The sequence below is a fragment of the Coregonus lavaretus genome, assembly GCF_964263955.1.
Source record: "Coregonus lavaretus genome assembly, chromosome: 13".
Classification (NCBI taxonomy): Eukaryota; Metazoa; Chordata; class Actinopteri; order Salmoniformes; family Salmonidae; genus Coregonus; species Coregonus lavaretus.
This window is the reverse complement of record NC_140000.1, coordinates 53,502,730-53,524,950: the sequence shown is the minus strand read 5'-3', so window position 1 is coordinate 53,524,950 and position 22,221 is coordinate 53,502,730. Positions and strand designations below refer to the sequence as shown.

The 22,221-nt window shown below is 48.8% G+C and overlaps 1 long non-coding RNA gene across 7 annotated transcripts in view; it reads left to right on the top strand.

Moving 5' to 3' along the window:
• The window catches only part of LOC311140602, a 252,498-nt gene that overhangs the window by 44,318 nt on the left and 185,959 nt on the right, over positions 1-22,221 (top strand). The window contains exon 4 of one of the 7 annotated variants that reach the window (XR_014614154.1): positions 3,030-3,467. The exons of 5 other annotated variants lie outside the window; for them this stretch is intronic. This is a non-coding gene — a long non-coding RNA (uncharacterized lncRNA). Of the gene's footprint in view, positions 1-3,013; positions 3,468-22,221 lie in introns of those variants that run through there. One more of the 7 variants, XR_014614155.1, reaches the window with a different exon arrangement.

Sequence of the window (22,221 nt, the reverse complement as noted above, 5' to 3'; positions counted from 1 at the left end):
TGCTCCTAACGGGGACCAACATAGCCAATCAACCGGCCGATATCGTAGGAAGTTGAATTGGAGAGCAGGTTGCACACCCGCTGTGCACCTAGACATAGGATGTGATAATTGATGACCAGATATTTTCCTCACAGAGGAACAAGAAAGAGACCTTGAGATTGTACCTCTAGAGTTGTGGTCTAAGGGACCAGCCGATGTGGGGTTAATTAAGGGAGTAACTCCAGTCCAGGTGGTTCCGCGGTCAAACCATAGGCCATACCAAAAACAATATCCAATGAAACCAGAAGCCATTATAGGGATTCCTCCCACATTTGACCACTTACTCAAAGGTGGAGTGATAATCCCGGGGGATGAGGCACAGTGTAATTCACCTGTATTTCCAGTAAAGAAGGCAGCTCCAAGCAATGATTGGCGAATGGTAATGGACCTACAGGGGGTAAATAAGAACATCATTCCAAGAGCACCCTGTGTTCCAGACCCACACACTCTATTGAACCAATTGAAACCAGAACATTCTTACTTTACTGTGATAGACATAGCTAATGCTTTCTTTAGTATACCTGTACATCCTGATAGTCAAGGATGGTTTGGCTTTACCTTCAAAGGTCAGAAATACACATACTCGAGACTTCCACAAGGTTATTCGGAAAGTCCTACAATTTTTTCCCAGGCTATCACACGTAACCTGGGAATGTTTGAACCCCAAGAGGGGAGCCAAATGTTGATATATGTCGATGATATACTGGTAGCAAACCCCTCGAAGGAGGGGTGTAAAAAGGATACTCTCCAGTTGTTAACTTTTATGGCAGGACAAGGGCACAAAGTCAGTAAAAAGAAACTACAACTCTGGCAGAAAGAGGTAATATATCTAGGTCACACGATAACGCAGGATGGGAGAACCCTAAACTCCTCAAGAAAAACAGCAATATTAGAAGCTCCTAAACCTCTGAATAAGAAACAAATGATGAGCTTTTTGGGAATGATAAATTACTGTCGAGCATGGATTCCCCATTATGCATTACACACTGGAAAATTGAGTGATCTTATCTATGGAAAAGCTATGGCAGCACATGATAAAATAATCTGGAATAACGAGGCTGATTTGCAATTTGAGGAAATTAAGCAATTATTGACCTCTTCAACGGTGCTGGCGTTCCCTAGATATGACAGACCATTCACTCAAACTGTGGATTGTAGAGAGGGATATATGACATCAGTACTGACACAAAAACATGGGGACAAAAATAAACCGGTAGCATATTTTTCTTCAAGACTTGATGAGGTGGCTCAGGCAATGCCTGTCTGTTTGCAATCAGTTGTGGCAGCTGCTAATGCAGTGCAGGACTCAGCTTCAATAGTACTATACCATGATCTAACCTTAAAAGTTCCACATGCAGTGTCAATTCTGCTATTGGAACACAAGATGGCGTACATGTCACCAGCACGACACCTATCTTGTATGATAAGATTGCTGAACATGCCAAATTTAACTATTGAACGATGTACAACGCTGAATCCTGCAACATTAGTTCCAGTTGTGAATGATGGTAGTCCCCATAACTGTATTGAAGAAACTGAAAAAATAGTACTACCCAGGCCTGACTTAACAGACTTAGCTATACCATGTTGTGAAGTGACAATGTTTGTTGATGGATCTTCTAGGAAGAATCCTGATGGCACGAATGCAACTGGTTATGCTGTAGTGACAGAGAACGAGGTTCTAGCTGCTGAACCCTTACCAAGAAACTACTCTGCCCAACAGGCAGAGATAGTGGCATTAACAAAAGCATGCCAACTGGGTAAAGGGAAGGTTATAACTATCTATACCGACAGTGCATATGCCTTTAATACCGTACACGTCTTTGCTGCCCAGTGGAAGAATAGAGGAATGGTTACGACTTCGGGTAAACCAATAACACATGCAGAATTGATTCTTGACCTCCTAGATGCAGTACTCTTACCAAAAAAGCTCGCAATATGTAAGTGTGAGGCGCATACTACAGGGAAGGATAGCATTACTTTGGGGAATGCAAAGGCAGATGAAGAAGCTAAGAAGGCTGGGTCAAAACACTTCTCTGGTTCCAGTCAGCTGTCAAAAGAGGAAGTTTCGATAGACAGAGATCTACTTATAGAGAGCTACAGTAGGGCCCCAATTAAGGAAGTTCACAGATGAGTAAAGCAAGGCGCAGTAAATAAGGAAGGAATATGGATCAAAGACAGCTTACCAATTCTCCCGAAATCACTGTTTAGATATGCTGCAATATTGACACACGGGCAGAGCCATGTGTCAACCGGAGGGATGGTAGAGCAGATTAGACAACACTTTGTTGCATATGGGATTACAAATTATTTAAAAAACTTTTGTTCAAGATGTGTTATCTGTGCTCAAAGTAATCACCAGGGCAGACAAAGGGCACCTCTGGGTGAGTACCCCCCGGCTAAGTACCCCTTTCAACAATTAGAAATGGACTTTATAGAGCTGACCAGGAGTGAGGGAAAGAAGTGGTGTTTGACTATAATAGACAAATACACTAAATGGGTAGAAGCTTTCCCTACCTCCTCGGCAGATGCTATAACAGTAGCAAAAGCAATATGCCAGGATATAATACCAAGGTTCGGCCTTCCAGAAACTATTTTTTCTGATAATGGATCCCATTTCTCTAATCAAGTAATATATAATATTGGACAGAAGTTACAAATAAACATGAAGAAGCATTGTTCGTATAGCCCGAAATCGGCTGGACTTATCGAACGCATGAATCAGACAATTAAGGCTAGATTACGAAAAACTCACATGAGCACAGGAAGGAATTGGGTACAATGTCTGCCAATCGTACTAATGACTATCAGAATAACGCCAGATAAGAATGGATTATCCCCCTTTGAGAAAGTGTTTGGAAGACCTTACAGGATGCCACAGTTGGCAGGGCCAGAACAGGCAGACATAGAAGTAGAAGACACGTTGGCACAACACATGAGAAGACTGTTCATTAACCAAACACGTATGTCAAAGATTTTGTGCCCCACAGGAGAACTGCAGGAGAAGGTAACCCACTCCATCCAACCAGGTGACTGGGTGTGGATCCAATCCTTGAAGAAGAAAGACTGGAAGCAGCCCCGTTGGGAAGGTCCATATCAGGTCCGGTTGGTGACGGCCTTCGCTGTAAGAATTGCGGAAAGATCCACCTGGGTGCATGTCACACACTGTAAAAAGGTAAAACCAGCTACACATGACGAACAAACACAGAGTTAGGAGAAAGATCTGATCACCACTAGGGCTCGGGGGTTGGCTCCTTAACGAAGATTCCCTTACCCTGTCTGATCATCCCTGTGTGAGTTCGATAGAAGGTAAAGCAATGGGTTGGCCTCTGGCATCTGACATGTTCTCAGGGCGAGGGTGGGGATTCACAGGTCTCCTGACGGTAGGTAGCTGTCTGATTGTGGGGGCCATATTCCTAACACACTCAAACCCTCCTGATCCGCCAGAAGTAGTAGTTAACCTAACACAAGTTGATAAAATAATACCTGAGCACAGTCTACGAAGGCATAGGAGACAGCTAGATGTAGGGAAAGGGGAAGTACTAGGGACTGTAGGGAAGGACATCACCTTTGAGGTCTTTGCGGACCAGTTGGGAAGTTGGGGACTACTGGCTGGTAGTATCATAAAGGATGGGAGATATATATGTATGTCACCATGTACATCCTGGGACCATGTAGTTGCTCATACCGAGCGAAAGGGATATGTCAATCTCCATACACAGTTTAAGGACAGGTGGAGTATTGTGAAAGTAGGGAATTACCAGAAATGGCAGTGCGACCCATATAAGGGTAGGTACTGTCTGAAAGTCAGAATTACGCTAAAACAGGTAAAGGCTACGGATGAGGGAATGTGGTACATAGGATTTGACCGCAAATGTTGTGGAGACCCATTAGTGGCTTTCTGGGTAGTAATCAACCCAGCAGATGTTACAGACCTGACAAGTGAGATATCCTCTTCAACTGGGGCACCCTATAGAGTAAACCTCTCTGAGGGAGGTAGTGAGACCGGGGCCGTGGTGAAGATAGTGCAAACTATAGACCTGAAGGAAGTAGTACAGGTGGAGACGGGGTACAGGGATCCTAACCTGTGGTTGGAATGGATTCAGTATACGGCAAGAACTATGTCTAAAGAGGACTGTTATGCCTGTGGGACAGCCAAACCAAGGTTAACAACTACTCCGTTCCCCTTGACGGACTTTAACTCTCCGTCAGGTTTATCTTGCATGATTAAATTGTTCAAGCCACCTGGGAATGTGATGAAGGAGTCTTGTAGTAACTTGCACTATCTGTATCCCCCGATAACAAAGTCACCCCGACCTAGGTTACCTCCGTTTGAAGTCTCAGGGAAGTCTTACTATTGTTTCTCTAGGACTGATAAAATAGGATACAGGGTAGGGCATCTTAGCTCCTGCTCCCACACAGAGAATGTCACAACTAAAGAGACCATGACTAATCTCTCCTCTTTGTTGCAGCCAGAGGATTTTAGAAACCAAAACCAGGCCCGTGCTGACATCTGGTGGTTGTGTGGTGATGACAGACTGTGGCCTCACCTACATACTAATTGGACAGGAACCTGTGCGCTAGCTCAGCTGGTAATGCCCTTCACTCTCATCAAACAATCAAACGTGTCAGAGACTGGTGAGTTGTCACGTAGAAAGCGGGACCTCCTCCCGGGATCCTTTGATGAAAGGATATATATTGATGGGATAGGAGTACCTCGAGGGGTTCCAGAATAATTCAAAGCTAGGAATCAGATCGCAGCTGGGTTTGAATCAAGTCTTTTCTGGTGGTCAACAATTAATAAAAACGTAGATTGGATAAATTATATTTACTATAACCAGCAAAGATTTATAAACCACACTCGTGATGCAATAAAGGGATTGGCTGAGCAGACAGCGGCAACTAGCTTAATGGCATGGCAGAATAGAATAGCTTTAGATATGCTTTTGGCTGAGCGGGGCGGAGTTTGTGTTCTGTTTGGATCTATGTGCTGTACTTTCATCCCCAACAATACAGCACCGGACGGGTCCGTGACCAAAGCGCTTCAGGGACTCACCACGCTGGCGAACGAACTGGCTGAGAACTCTGGTATTGATAGCTCCCTAAATGGTTGGTTTGATAACATATTTGGTAAATGGAAAACTATTGTTGTAACTATTCTGGGTGCAGCTATAGCTTCTATGGGTATGCTTGTTCTTTGTGGATGTTGTCTTATTCCCTGTGTCCGAGGGTTGGTGAGCAAGGCGATGGAAAAGGCAGTTTCCCAACAGATGGTGAGATACGGCCCAATCCCGGACTCCGACCTGAGGAATGAAGGATATGACCTACCAGGCTTGGTGGAGGATGACGACAATTCAGATAGTTTGAGACTGGATGAAACTTTTCTTAGTTCTAATGTGTGAAGGTTGCAGTGAAAATCTAACGAAGAGCTGTGATTGGATGTTAACCTAGAACTACAAATCTCTAGTTTAAAAGTAATTGTAATGACTTTTGTGTATTAAAGTCTCGTTTTAAGTATGATGTACTAATTAATCAATATTGCAGGATGTGATGAAGCAAATGTTCTTCACTATAGGCTTAGACTGTTGTTTCCAGATAGTGGGTAAACAGGTTAGGTACCATTGCTAAATAGTAACATTACGCTTTTAATCATGGGGTAACCCTGATGAACCTGTATTGAATGAGACACTTTTTAATGTTTTTATATGCAAACCAACTTATATACTTCAATGAGTGTGATTTATTTCTATAACAACATATATTTTGTATGTGCGTAATATTTAGTCAAAGGGTGGATTGATAGATTAATTATTAATGACTAATTATTACACCCTGAAACTGTGTGTAATGTGTTGTGTGAGTGTAGGACCAGTAAGCTACCATTGAGCTACTATTTAGCAAAATGAGTAAGAGTTAGACCAGACAACAATGGAGAACTGTCTAAACCAAGATAAAGGGGCCTCCCAATTTAGGGAGGATGCGATATCTGCACCTGGCCGAGCAAGGAGTGGGAAAAGATAAGAACAGTGATGGTCAGGAGAGCAGAGGAAAACATGAGCTGAGCCGAGGTGTGTGTGTGTTTACAAGATGTGTATAGTGGAAAAATACAGGCCGCCTAAGGGGGGGGGGGGGGGGCATAATTTTTAGTATGACTTATGTGTATAAAAGGATTGTACCACCATTTTGTTTCAGAATTCTCAATGAATAAATATCTCTGACCATGCAGACCGGGACTCTGGCCGTTACTTAAATCCCAAAAGACTCACAACCTTTTGGGAGACGCACAGAGACACTAAAATAGTTTGTTAAATAATTCACATAACACAGCCCGCTTGGAGTTTGCCAAAAAGGCACCTAAAGGACTCTCAGACCATGAGAAACAAGATTCTCTGGTCTGAAGAAACCAATATTGAACTCTTTGGCCTGAATGCCAAGCGTCACGTCTGGAGGAAACCTGGTACCGTCCCTACAGTGAAGCATGGTGGTGGCAGCATCATGCTGTGGGGATCTTTTTCAGCGGCAGGGACTAGGAGACTAGTCGGGATAGAGGGAAAGATGAACGGAGCAGAGTACAGAGAGATCCTTGATGAAAACCTGCTTCAGAGCGCTCAGGACCACAGACTGGGGCGAAGGTTCACCTTCCAACAGGACAACGACCCTAAGCACACAGCCAAGACAACGCAGGAGTGGCTTCGGGACAAGTCTCTTAATGTCCTTGTGTGGCCCAGCCAGAGCCCGGACTTGAACCCGATCAAACATCTCTGGAAAGACCTGAAAATAGCTGTGCAGAAACGCTCCCCATCCAGCCTGACAGAGCATGAGAGGATCTGCAGAGAAGAATGGGATAAACAGGTGTGCCAAGCTTGTAGCGTCATACCCAAGAAGACTCAAGGCTGTAATTGCTGTCGAAGGTGCTTCAACAAAGTACTGAGTAAATGGTCTGAATACAAGCATTTCTAAAAACCAGTTTTTGCTTTGTCATTATGGGGTATTGTGTGTAGATTGATGAGGAAAAACCTCTATTTAATCAATTTTAGAATAAGGCTGTAACGTAAAATGTCAAATTAAAGTGGTCTGCATACTTTCCGAATGCACTGTACATGCCAATAGGAACATCTTTATTTTACAGCAGTCTTACCCTGTACCTACACTCTAAGCATGGCCGGCCCGCTCATTAGGCAGGACTATGCGGCCACCTATGGCAGCAGATTGACGATGGCGGCATTTTCTGAGCTAAACTGACCAAGACGCACTTACAACAACAACACATAAAACCCCAAAAACATTATAATTTCTCTCAACCAGTGGCATGCATGTGGGCTTTTTATGTGACCACTGATGCCGCCCTGTTATAAGGCAGGGGTGCAAAATACTTTGCTTGTCCATTCCCAGCGGCTCCTCTGTTGGAGAGACGCATCACTGTGGCGCTCCACCAACATAAATCACGTAGCAGATATAGCCAGGGTGGAACATGAGCCATTCACAATAATTAAGACAAAATGATAAGAAAACTGTTGGCTATGAAACAACTTTTTATAATTACCGCATGTCAGAGGCATGACGAATGAGTGAATGAACTTGAAAACGGGTGGTATAGCCTACACTCAAATACAATGTGGTTTAATGAGAACACTGACATTTTGCCAAGGCAGAAATGAGTGACCAGCACTGAAACGCGCGCGAACAGCAGTGAACACATAAACTCTGCCAAATTTGCCATTGAATCTTTAGGTGTTTTGTGTAATATTCACTACTGTTTGGAAGCTGGAAATATGTTGCAAGTGGATAAACATGCGCGGGTAGCCTATGAAGGAGTCCTTTGAAAAAATCTTTGACAATCAGATGAAAACATCTTGACTGCTTGTGTTCATGCCACAATAAAAGGTCACATTTCAAAAGTTTAATTAAAAATCTTTACGACTATGTGAGGACATGCTGGGAGACAGGAAGCAAGTACAGGGAGTGAACATTTAATGGAAAAAACAGACAGGAACAAAACACGGACAGTGTCTGGACATAGGAAACGAAACAACAGCAATGCTGACACGGGGATCAAACAGAGGAACAGCAGATATAGGGGAGGTAATGAACAAAGGGAAGGAGTCCAGGTGGATATAGCATATGGTAGAAATAGTATGTAGCGTTTTCTGAAGCCTACAGGCAGGAGATGTATGACAATGTAATGAGGCGGACACTTTTTACATCATACAGGTTTCTCTGATCAAATAGCCTAACCTAAATGAGGCCCAATCAAATAAAAAATGTGCTGACATGTTAACAAACAACATATCCTAAAAATAGGACAGGTCAAAGTAAAATGTACAATATGGGATGGACAATCAGGCTACTCACAACTGCTGTCCAGGAGTTTCACCCTGTGGGCAAAATTGTCATGATCAGTGGTTTCAAGTTTGTAGCTGTCAATTTTTTATGAACTGATCATGGTGAAAAAGAAAATACTTTGCATTTCCCGCTGTGTAAACACATTGCAAATAGGCTCAGTATAACTCCTGATAAAGTTGGGTAGCTGATATTCAGAGTTTAAATAGCCAAATTGATTACTCACAGGAATCAGGACTAATAAAGCCAACGCAACAGCATGTTTTACAAACGGTGGGCCTAACACATGGATGGGCCTTCATGAAATTCCTTTGATGGCCTACAGTGAGGGAAAAAAGTATTTGATCCCCTGCTGATTTTGTACGTTTGCCCACTGACAAAGACATGATCAGTCTATAATTTTAATGGTAGGTTTATTTGAACAGTGAGAGACAGAATAACAACAGCAAAATCCAGTAAAACACATGTCAAAAATGTTATAAATTGATTTGCATTTTAATTAGGGAAATAAGTATTTGACCCCTCTGCAAAACATGACTTGGTACTTGGTGGCAAACCCTTGTTGGCAATCACAGAGGTCAGACGTTTCTTGTAGTTGGCCACCAGGTTTGCACACGTCTCATGAGGGATTTTGTCCCACTCCTCTTTGCAGATCTTCTCCAAGTCATTAAGGTTTCGAGGCTGACGTTTGGCAACTCAAACCTTCAGCTCCCTCCACAGATTTTCTATGGGATTAAGGTCTGGAGAGTGGCTAGGCCACTCCAGGACCTTAATGTGCTTCTTCTTGAGCCACTCCTTTGTTGCCTTGGCAGTGTGTTTTGGGTCATTGTCATGCTGGAATATCCATCCACGACCCATTTTCAATGCGGTTAAATTGTCCTATGCCCTTAGCAGAAAAACACCCCCAAAGCATAATGTTTCCACCTCCATGTTTGACGGTGGGGATGGTGTTCTTGGGGTCATAGGCAGCATTCCTCCTCCTCCAAACACGGCGAGTTGAGTTGATGCCAAAGAGCTCGATTTTGGTCTCATCTGACCACAACACTTTCACCCAGTTCTCCTCTGAATCATTCAGATGTTCATTGGCAAACTTCAGACGGGCCTGTATATGTGCTTTCTTGAGCAGGGGGACCTTGCGGGCGCTGCAGGATTTCAGTCCTTCACAGCGTAGTGTGTTACCAATTGTTTTCTTATCATTGACAAGATCCTCCCGTGTAGTTCTGGGCTGATTCCTCACCGTTCTCATGATCATTGCAACTCCACGAGGTGAGATCTTGCATGGAGCCCCAGGCCGAGGCAGATTGACAGTTATTTTGTGTTTCTTCCATTTGCGAATAATCGCACCAACTGTTGTCACCTTCTCACCAAGCTGCTTGGCGATGGTCTTGTAGCCCATTCCAGCCTTGTGTAGGTCTACAATCTTATCCCTGACATCCTTGGAGAGCTTTTTGGTCTTGGCCATGGTGGAGAGTTTGGAATCTGATTGATTGATTGCTTCTGTGGACAAACTGAGATTAGGAGCACTCCCTTTAAGAGTGTGCTCCTAATCTCAGCTCATTACCTGTATAAAAGACACCTGGGAGCCAGAAATATTTCTGATTGAGAGGGGTCAAATACTTATTTCCCTCATTCAATTGAAAGTCAATTTATAACATTTTTGATGCGTTATTCTGTCTCTCCCTGTTCAAATAAACCTTCCAATAAAATTATAGACTGATCATTTCTTTGTCAGTGGGCAAACGTACAAAATCAGCAGGGGATCATATACTTTTTTCCCTCACTGTACATGGTAGGCTACACACCAGTAAGTACCGGCCGATGCCAATGTCCTCTGGATGTCTTATTTTGGTCCTGTTGGACCTGACATTCTTTATTTGGTGTTTCACAAATGGGAGGCCTACCATATAGATGGCCATTCATAAAATGCAGTTTCAGGCGACACCTCAATGCCTACACCTTTTGGACTTCCTTTTTTTGGTCCTGTCTGGACCAGCCTTCCACGGACGTTTGTTTTTTGTCCGGTCCAGACCAAATCTGAACCACTCATAGACGTCTATGTTTGGTTCAGATTTGGTCTGGTCTGAACCAACCTTGATTTAGTCCAAACATAGACGTCTATAAATGTCTTTTCAACTTTCATTCAGAACAAATAAATTTACCTGATTTCAACATCCAGAAAATATGTATTTTCAACATTGGCCCTAGCTTAGGGCGGAAGAACGGTAAGAACCTGCCTCTAAGTATGAAGGTGGTATCCCACTGGCTATAGGGTGAACGCACCAATTGGTGAGTCGCTCTGGATAAGAGCGTCTGCTAAATGACGTAAATGTGCCCTTGAGCAAGGCACTTAACCCTAATTGCTCCTGTAAGTCGCTCTGGATAAGAGCGTCTGCTAAATGACTAAAATGTAAATGTAAATGTAAACGTTAAGATCATGGACAAATTTGCTGTAGGTCTTCATGGTTGTTACGTTCACCAGAAAACCAAATAATGTGTCTCAAACAGAAGGGGGAACTAACAAAGAGTCACTGACAACAACCGAAACGAAACAGGCATGGTTTTATGAGGGGTTCTGAAAGACACTCATGGGGGTGTCCACTGAAAGTTGACTAGCAACAATAACTGGAACCTAAAAGACCCACCATGAGCGCTCACTAAATTTGCCCACTAAATTTGCTCACTAAATTTGCCCACTAAATTTGCCCAAGAAGCGGCAAACAAAAGCAAAACCCACACCACACTTAAAGACAGGAAGCAAACCAAAAAGGTGGAGCAAAACGAAATCAGGGAAATCAGATAAAGGATTGTTTGTGTAGAAATCAAATAGGGAGAGCCAACTAAAGGTGTTGACCCTCCACATCTCTCAAGACAACTGGAGCACTGTTCGAGACACTCTTAAATAGCACCTGGGCCAGCACAGGTGAAACACAGTGGTGTAAAGTACTTAAGTAAAAATACTTAAGTCGATTTTTGGAGTATCTGTACTTTACTTTACTATTTATATTTTTGACTACTTTTACTTTTACTTCACTACATTCTTAAAGAAAAATATGTACTTTTTACTCCATACATTTTCCCTGACACGCAAAAGTACTCATTACATTTGTCCATGCATAGCAGGACAGAAAGATTGTCCAATTCACACAATAAATGTCAGGCGGTTAGTTTGATGCGGTAGGACGAAGTCAGGCGCAGGACACAGAGCTAATCAAAAACATACTTTACTCATAGGTAACGTAAATAACATAACCTACACGCAGGGAGGAACAAACCCGCTCACCAGACGACAACCAAACATGAACAAACACGAACACAACACAGTGGGAGCCAGAGGGATAAATAGGAAACAAATCATAGACATAATGGGAACCAGGTGTGTACAATGAAGACAAAACAAGTAGAACACAGAAACATAGATCGGTGGCAGCTAGTACTCCGGTGATGACGAACGCCGAAGCCTGCCCGAGCAAGGAGGAGGAGCAGCCTCGGCTGAATCCATGACAGTACCCCCCCCCCCCCCCCCCTTGACGTGCGGCTCCAGCCGTGCGCCGACACCGGCCTCGGGGACAGCCAGGAGGACGCGGCGCAGGGCGAGTCGGATGACGACGGTGGAAATCCCTCAACATGGAGGGATCGAGGATGTCCCTCCTAGGGACCCAGCACCGTTCCTCCGGACCGTACCCCTCACACTCCACGAGATACTGCAGGCCCCCCACCCGACACCTCGAATCCAAGATGGCACGGACCGAGTACGCCGGTGCCCCCTTGATGTCCAGTGGGGGCGGAGGAACCTCCCGTATCTCAGACTCCTGGAGTGGACCAGCTACCACCGGCCTGAGGAGAGACACATGGAACGAGGGGTTAATATGATACTCAGGAGGAAGCTGTAACCTATAACAAACCTCGTTCAATCTCCTCAGGACTTTAAATGGCCCCACAAACCGCCGACCCAGCTTCCGGCAGGGCAGGCGAAGGGGCAGGTTTCGGGTCGAGAGCCAGACCCGGTCCCCTGGTGCATACACCGGAGACTCACTGCGGTGGTGGTCAGCGCTCACCTTTTGTCGCCTGATGGCCCGTTGCAGTCGTACATGGGCAGTGTTCCAGGTCTCCTACGAGCGCCAAAACCATTCATCCACCGCAGGTGCCTCGATCTGGCTCTGATGCCATGGCGCCAGGACCGGCTGATAACCTAATACACACTGAAATGGAGAAAGGTTAGTGGAGGAGTGGCGGAGGGAATTTTGGGCCATCTCTGCCCAGGTGATGAAAACCGACCACTCCCCCGGCCGGTCCTGGCAATAGGACCGCAGAAACCTACCCACATCCTGGTTTACTCTTTCCACCTGCCCATTACTCTCGAGGGGGAAACCCTGAGGTAAGGCTGACCGAGACCCCCAGACGTTCCATGAACGCCCTCCAGACCCTTGAGGTGAACTGGGAACCCTGATCAGACACTATATCCTCAGGTACCCCGTAGTGCCGGAAGACGTCTGTAAATAGGGCCTCCGCAGTCTGTAGGGCCGTAGGGAGACCGGGCAAAGGAATGAGACGGCAGGACTTAGAAAACCGATCCAAAACGACCAGGATCGTGGTGTTCCCTTGAGACGGGGGAAGGTCTGTAACAAAATTCACCGATAGGTGGGACCACGGCCGTTGTGGAACGGGTAGGGGTTGTAATTTCCCTCTGGGCAGGTGTCTAGGTGCCTTACACTGAGCGCACACGGAGCAGGAGGAAACATAAACCCTCACGTCCTTGGCTAAAGTGGGCCACCAGTATTTCCCACTAAGACACTGCACTGTCCGACCGATGCCAGGATGACCAGAGGAGGGTGACGTGTGAGCCCAATAGATCAAGCGATCGCGGACCTCTAACGGCACGTACATACGACCCTCTGGACACTGGGGGGGAGTGGGCTCTGTACGTAATGCCCGCTCGATGTCCACGTCAACCTCCCACACCACCGGTGCCACCAGACACGACGCCGGAAGTATGGGAGTGGGCTCAATGGACCTCTCCTCTGTGTCATACAGTCGGGACAGGGCGTCTGCCTTAGCGTTCTGGGAACCTGGTCTGTATGAAAGGGTGAACACAAAACGAGTGAAAAACATGGCCCACCTTGCCTGGCAAGGGTTCAATCTCCTTGCCGCCCGGCTGTACTCCAGATTGCAGTGGTCAGTCAAAATGATAAAAGGGTGTTTAGCCCCCTCAAGCCAATGCCTCCACACTTTCAGAGCTTTAACCAAAGCTAACAGCTCTCGGTCCCCCACATCAGAGTTGCGCTCCGCCGGGCTGAGCTTCTTCGAAAAGAAAGCACAGGGGCTGAGTTTTGGTGGCGTACCCGAGCGCTGAGACAGTACAGCTCCTATCCCAGCCTCGGATGCGTCTACCTCTACCGTGAATTCTGAGGGATCCAGATGAGCCAGCACTGGAGCCGAGGTAAACAGGTCCTTCAGGTGACCAAACGCCCTGTCCGCCTCGGCTGACCACTGCAGTCGCACCGGTCCCCCCTTCAGCAAGGAGGTAATGGGAGCCGCTACCTGACCAAAGCCCCGGATAAACCTCCGGTAGTAGTTGGCAAACCCTAAAAATCGCTGCACCTCCTTAACCGTAGTTGGTGTTGGCCAATTACGCACGGCCGAAATGTGGTCAATCTCCATCTCCACCCCTGACGTGGATAGGCGGTGCCCTAGGAAGAAGACAGACTTTTGAAAGAACAGACATTTCTCCGCCTTGACGTACAGGTTATGTTCCAACAGTCGACCAAGCACCTTGCGCACCAGGGACACATGCTCGGCTCGTGTAGCGGAGTATATAAGAATATCATCTATATACACCACTACACCCTGTCCGTGCAGGTCCCTGAAAATCTCATCCACAAAGGATTGGAAGACTGATGGAGCGTTCATCAACCCGTATGGCATGACGAGGTACTCATAGTGCCCAGAAGTGCTACTAAACGATGTGGTACTAAACGCCGTCTTCCATCTCCCTCCCGGATACGCACCAGGTTGTACGCGCTCCTGAGATCTAATTTTGTGAAGAAGCGCGCCCCGTGCAATGACTCCGTCATACTAGCAATGAGCGGTAGTGGATAACTGTACTTGACAGTGATCTGATTGAGACCCTGGTAGTCAATGCACGGGCGTAAACCTCCATCCTTCTTCTTCACAAAAAAGAAACTTGAGGAGACAGGTGAAGTGGATGGCTGAATGTATCCCTGCCCCAGAGATTCAGAGACATATGTTTCCATAGCCGCCGTCTCTTCCTGTGACAGGGGATACACGTGACTCCGGGGAAGTGCAGCGCCTACCTGGAGATTTATCGCACAATCCCCCTGTCGATGGGGTGGTAATTGAGTCGCCAGAATGCGAGAGCCAAATCGGCATATTCGGGGGGAATGTGCATGGTGGAGACCTGGTTTGGACTTTCCACCGTAGTTGCCCCTATGGAAACACCTACACACCTCCCCGAGCACTGACTTGACCATCCCTTGAGAGCCCTCTGTTGCCATGAAATCGTGGGGTCATGAGAAGTTAACCAGGGAAGCCCCAACACCACTGGAAACGCAGGAGAATCAATCATATAGAGACTAATTTTCTCCTCATGACCCTCCTGCGTCTTCATCCAGTGTGGGGCCTGACCCTAAAGGGCGACTATCTAATGCATGTACAGGGAAGGGCACATCAACAAGAACACTAGGAATCCCTAAACTACGAGAAAACTGACGATCGATAAAGTTTCCAGCTGCGCCTGAATCTACGAGCGCCTTATGCTGGGAATGAGGGGAAAACTCTGGAAATACGATATCAATGCACATATGCGCAACAGGGAGCTCTGGATGAGTCGGGTGCCTACTCACCTGAGATGGTCCACCAGTGCTCTGCCTACTGCCTCGACTCCCTAAAGACCCTCCCCAGCACCGTCCAGCAGTGTGTCCTCTGCAGTCACAGTTGGTGCAGGAGATGGCCCTTCTACCGGTCTCCCTAGGCGCAGCACCTCCGAGCTCCATAGGGGTAGGGTCGGAGGTGCTGGGGGATGGAATGGACGGCCCCTGATCCGGATGTCCGCGGATCGCCAACAGGTTATCCAGCCTTATCGACATATCCACCAGTTGGTCCAGGGTAAGTGTGGTGTCCCTGCAGGCCAGTTCCCGACGAACGTCCTCCCTTAGGCTGAATCGGTAGTGGTCGATCAGGGCCCTCTCATTCCATCCTGCGCTGGCAGCCAGAGTCCTGAAGTCCAGTGCAAAGTCTTGTGCGCTCCTCTTCTCCTGTCTGAGGTGGAATAGACAATCCCCCGCCGCTCTCCCCTCCGGTGGATGATCGAATACCGCCCAAAAGCGGCGGGTGAAATCCTCATAGCGTACTGACGCTGGGTCTATTCCTCCCCACTCGGCATTGGCCCATTTGAGCGCTCTCCCCGACAGACAGGAGATGAGGGCAGACACGCTCTCGTATCCCGAGGGAGCCGGTTGGATGGTAGCCAGGTAGAGTTCTACCTGGAGCAGAAAACCCTGGCACCCGGCAGCTGTACCATCGTATGCCCTCGGGAGCGAGAGCCGATTCCCACTGGACCCAGGTGACGAAGGGGTGGACAGCGGTGTGGGTGGTTGTGTAGTTGGAGGAGGTGTAGGATAACCACCTCTCTCCCATCGCTCCATGGTGTTCAACACGCGCTCCATTGCGGTGCAGAGATTCTGGATCATGGTCCCCTGCTGTTGGACACGTTCCTCCATTGATCCGGACGAAATGAATGTACATAATGACTCCATTTATGGTGCGTGTTTCTGTCAGGCGGTCAGTGTGATGCAGTAGGACGAAGTCAGGCGCAGGACACAGAGCTAATCGAAAACGTACTTTACTCGTAGGTAACGTAAATAACATAACCTCCACGCAGGGAGGAACAAACCCGCTCACCAGACGACAACCAAACATGAACAAACACGCATACAACACAGTGGGAACCAGAGGGTTAAATAGGAAACAAATCATAGACATAATGGGAACCAGGTGTGTACAATGAAGACAAAACAAGTAGAACACAGAAACATAGATCGGTGGCAGCTAGTACTCCGGTGATGACGAACGCCGAAGCCTGCCCGAGCAAGGAGGAGGAGCAGCCTCGGCTGAATCCATGACAGTACCCCCCCCCCCCTTGACGTGCGGCTCCAGCCGTGCGCCGACACCGGCCTCGGGGATGGCCAGGAGGACGCGGCGCAGGGCGAGTCGGATGACGACGGTGGAAATCCCTCAACATGGAGGGATCGAGGATGTCCCTCCTAGGGACCCAGCACCGTTCCTCCGGACCGTACCCCTCACACTCCACGAGATACTGCAGGCCCCCCACCCGACACCTCGAATCCAAGATGGCACGGACCGACAAACGCCGATGCCTGCCCGAGCAAGGAGGCTGAATCCATTAAACTAATCAAGAGAACATCTCTGGTCATCCTCACTGCCTCTGATCTGGCGGACTCACGGACTCACAAAACACACATGCTTCGTTTGTAAATTATGTCTGAGTGTTTGAGTGTGCCCCTGACAAGATTTTGGACACATCTACTCATTCAAGGGTTTTTCTTTATTTTTACTATTTTTTACATTGTAGAACAATAGTGAAGACATCAAAACTATGAAATAACACATATGGAATCATGTAGTAACCAAAAAAGTGTAAAACAAATCAAAATATATTTTATATTTGAGATTCTTCAAATTTACATTTTAGTAATTTTAGCAGACGCTCTTATCCAGAGCTGTGGTGAATGATGGACGGAGTCAGGCGCAGGAGTAAAATAACCGGATGCAGATTTATTCCTTCCAGACTTACAATGCGCCTACAAAGGCAATCGAAACAGGTACAGGGCAAACAATCCTCCCTGACCAAACACAATAAAAATACAATACATTTAATGACACAGGGGAAAATCAACCCTGGCAAAATAAATGAGAGAGTATCTCAAGCGAGCTACTCTCCTCCCACATAGAACAATCACTCACAAAGACAAGGGGGCAGAGGGAACACTTATACACAGACTAATTAGGGGATGAGCACCAGGTGTGTGTGATTGACAAGACAAGACAAGACAAGTGGAGTGATGAGAATGTGAGCGGCAGTAGCTAGTAAGCCGGTGACGACGTACGCCGAAACCTGCCCGAACAAGGAGGGGAGGCAGCCTCGGCGGAAGTCATGACAGTACCCCACCTTGACGCGTGGCTCCAGCAGCGCGCCGACCCCGGCCTTGGGGATGGCCAGGAGGACACGGAGCAGGGCGCGCCGAATGGTGACGGTGGAAATCCCGCAACAGGGAGGGATCGAGGATGTCCCTCTCCGGGACCCAGCACCGTTCCTCCGGACCGTACCCCTCCCACTCCATGAGGTACTGAAGGCCCCCCAATCGATGCCTCGAATCTAGGATGGAACAGACCAAGTACGCCGGGGCCCCCTCGATGTCCAGAGGAGGTGGAGGGACCTCCCGCACCTCAGACTCCTGGAGCGGACCAACCACCACCGGCCTGAGGAGAGACACATGAAACGAGGGGTAATCAGGGGGAAGTAATAACCTGTATGTGACCTTGTTTATCCTCCTCAGGACTTTAAACAGCCCCACAAACCGCGGGCTCAGCTTCTGGCAGGGCAGGTGGAGGGGCAGATTCCGGAACGAGAGCCAGACCCGATCCCCCGGTACGTTCAGCGTTGGCCTTCTGACGACGCACGGCGTGCTGGAGGTGAACGTGGGAAGCGTCCCAAGTCTCCTCCGCGCGCCGAAACCAGTCATCCACCGCAGGAGCCTCGGTCTGGCTCTGGTGCCAGAACCGGTTGGCAACCTAAAACACATTGGAAGGGCGTTAGGTTAGTGGAGGAGTGGCGGAGAGAGTTCTGAGCATGTTCTGCCCATGGCAAGAACACCGACCACTCCCCTGGCCGGTCCTGGCAGTAGGTCCGCCGGAATCTACCCACATCTTGATTAACCCTTTCCACCTGCCCATTACTCTTGGGGTGGAATCCAGAGGTCAGGCTGACAGAGACCCCCAGATGTTCCATGAACGCCTTCATACCCTAGACGTGAACTGGGGACCTCGGTCGGACACTATATCCTCTGGTACCCCGTAGTGCCGGAAGACGTGAGTAAACAGGGCCTCCGCAGTTTGTAGGGCCGTGGGGAGACCGGGCAGAGGAAGGAGGCGGCAGGACTTCGAAAAGCGGTCCACAACGACCAGGATGGTGGTGTTACCTTGGGAGAGGGGAAGATCAGTAAGAAAATCAATACTTAGATGAGACCATGGTCGTTGTGGAACTGGTAATGGTTGCAACTTACCCGTTGGGAGGTGCCTAGGTGCCTTACTCTGGGCGCACACCGAGCAGGAGGAGACGTACACCCTCACGTCCTTAGCCAAGGTAGGCAACCAGTATTTATCGGTCAGGCAGCGCACTATACAACCGATACCTGGGTGACCAAAGGAGGGTGACGTGTGTGCCCAGTAGATCAAACGATCACGGATAAGAGCAGGCACGTACCGCAGCCCAGCTGGACACTGAGGTGGAGATGGATCTGTGCGTAATGCCCGCTCTATATCCGCGTCCATCGCCCACACTACCGGCGCCACAATGCAGGAGGCCGGGAGTATGGGGGTGTTGTCTCTGGGCCTCTCCTCTGTGTCATACAGCCGGGACAGTGCATCTGCCTTCACGTTCTTCGTACCCGGAATGTATGATAGTGTGAAATCAAACCGGGTGAAGAAGTGGGCCCACCTGGCCTGGCGAGGATTCAGCCTCCTCGCTGCCGGATGTACCCCAGGTTACGGTGGTCTGTCCAGACGAGGAAAAGGTGTTTCGCCCCTTCGAGCCAATGCCTCCACACGGTCAAAGCTCGGAAAACAGCCAGCAGCTCCCGATCACCAACGCCGTAGTTCTGCTCCTCCAAGCCGAACTTCTTAGAAAAGAAGGCACAGGGGCGGAGCTTGGGTGGCATGCCTGAGCGTTGAGACAGGACAGCGCCTATCCCTACCTCGGACGCATCCACCTCCACTATGAACGGTAGTGATGGATCGGGGTGGGCCAGTACCGGGGCTGAGGTGAATAGACCCCGCAGTCTACTGAAGGCCAGGTCAGCCTCAGCAGACCAGCGGAGCCGGGACGGCCCACCCTTCAACAAGGAGGTAATGGGAGCTGCGACCTTGCCAAAGCCCCGGATAAACCTCCGATAGTAGTTGGCAAAGCCAAGGAAGCGCTGCACCTCCTTAACCGTGGTTGGAGTCGGCCAATTACGCACGGCTGAAATGTGATCTCCCTCCATCTCCACACCTGAGGTAGTAATGCGGTATCCGAGGAAGGAGACTGACTGCTGGAAAAACTCACACTTTTCTGCCTTGACATTAAGGTCATTCTCCAGCAGTCAGACCAGTACCTTGCGAACCAGGGATACATGCTAGGCGCGCGTAGTGGAATACATCAGGATGTCATCAATGTAGACCACCACACTGCGACCAAGCATGTCCCGAAACACCTCATTCACAAAGGACTGGAAGACGGATGGAGCATTCATTACATTACACATTTTAATCATTTAGCAGACGCTCTTATCCAGAGCGACTTACAGTTAGTGAGTGCATACATTTTCTATTTTTTATTTTTTTCATACTGGCCCCCCTGGAAAACGAACCCACAACCCTGGCGTTGCAAGCGCCATGCTCTACCAACTGAGCTACACGGGATTTATCAAACCGTAGGGCATCACCAGGTATTCATAATGCCCCGAGGTTGTGCTGAATGCTGTTTTCCACTCATCCCCTTCCCGAATACGCACCAGGTTGTAGGCACTCCTGAGATCTAATTTGGTGAAGCGGGCCCCATGCATTGACTCAATCACTGAAGGAAAGAGGATAACTAAATCGTATCGTCACCTTGTTCAGTGGTCGATAATCAATGCACGGGCGTAAACCGCCATCTTTCTTCTTCACAAAGAAGAAACTTGAGGAACAGCTGAAGTGGAGGGACGTATATACCGCTGGCCCAGGGACTCGGTGACGTATGTCTCCATAGCCTCCGTTTCAGCCTGCGACAGGGGATACACATGACTCCTGGGAGGTACACCGTCTACACGGAGGTTTATCGCGCAATCCCCCTCCCGATGAGGTGATAATTTAGTCACCTGCGTCTTGGAAAACGCGAGCGCCAGATCATGGTTTTCGAGGGGAATGCGCACGGTGGGGGTACCGTCTGGACTTTTTAACCCGGACCCTAATGGTCGACTATCAAGGGCTCTGATGGGGAGTGGAATGGATAAGGGAACCAATGAAATACCTTGATGGCGTGCAAATGCCCTGTCCATAAAGTTCCCAGCTGCGCCTGAATCGACTAGCGCCTTACATTGGGGAACTACCATGTGATCGGGAAAGGATATAGATAGGGTACAGTGCGCCGCAAAGGGCTCTGAACAAGTGTGGGTGTTCGATACCTGGGGTGATGCGTGAGTGCCCTGCCTACCGCCTCCAGATCCAAAAGAACGTTGACTGCGACGAGAGGTGTATTGTCCCTTCGTGCCACCAGAGTGGCACTGTCGCTGTCCTCCTCCGCTCTCTCGACCGGCGGCCCCTCCCAGCTCCATCTGCTCGGGATCCGAGTCATCCGGTGTGGGAACGGGCAGACCCCTACCAGGACGTCCTCTGGCTGCCAGCAGATTGTCCAGCCGGATGGCCATGTCCACCAGTTGGGAGAACGATAGCATGGCATCCCGGCAGGCTAGCTCCCGTCGGACGTCCTCCCGTAGGTGGCACCGGAAATGGTCGATCAGGGCCCGCTTGTTCCACCCGGACCCCGCTGCCAGCGTCCGGAACTCCAGCGCGTAGTCCTGTGCGGTCCTCGTCCCTTGCCTCAGCTGGACCAGCCGCTCGCCCACCTCTCGACCCTCGGGTGGGTGATCGAAAACCGCCCAAAAGAGGCGAGCGAACTCCCTGTAGTCCTCCAACGTGGCTCCTCCTTCGTTCCACACCGCGCTGGCCCACTCCAGGGCTTTCCCCAGAGGCAGGAAATGAGGACGGATACCTTCTCCTGCTCCAATGGCGCCGGCCTGATGCTGGAGAAATACAGCTCCAGTTGGAGAAGGAATCCTTTACAGCGCGCTGCCGTCCCATCAAACGCCGGTGGCCGGGATATCTGGATCCCTCCGGGTGCTGTGTTGTAGGTGGCTGGATCCGGTTGACCAGCTGTTCTCGATGTTGGACGACCTGAAGAACCCGATCCATCACTTCCCCCAAGCTGGCCAGCATCGTGGAAAGCTCCGGGACCCTTGCCACGACTCCAGGCATGCGGTCTTCTCCTGCTGACTCCATATCAGCGGGTGAGTGATTCTGTGGTGAATGATGGACGGTGTCCGGCGCAGGAGTAAAATATCTCAACCGATCTACACTCCTCCCACATAGAACAATCACTCACAAAGACAAGGGGGCAGAGGGAACACTTATACACAGACTAATTAGGGGATGAGCACCAGGTGTGTGTGATTGACAAGACAAGACAAGTGGAGTGATGAGAATGGGAGCGGCAGTAGCCAGTAAGCCGGTGACGACGAACGCCGAAACCTGCCCGAACAAGGAGGGGAGGCAGCCTCGGCGGAAGTCGTGATAAGAGCGACTTACAGTTAGTGAGTGCATACATTTTCATACTGGCCCCCCGTGGGAAACGAACCCACAACCCTGGCATTGCAAGCACCATGCTCTACCAACTGAGCTACAGGGGACAAATAGCCACCCTTTGCCTTGATGACAGCTTTGCACACTCTTGGAATTCTCCCAACCAGCTTCATGAGGTAGTCACCTGGAATGCATTTCAATTAACAGGTC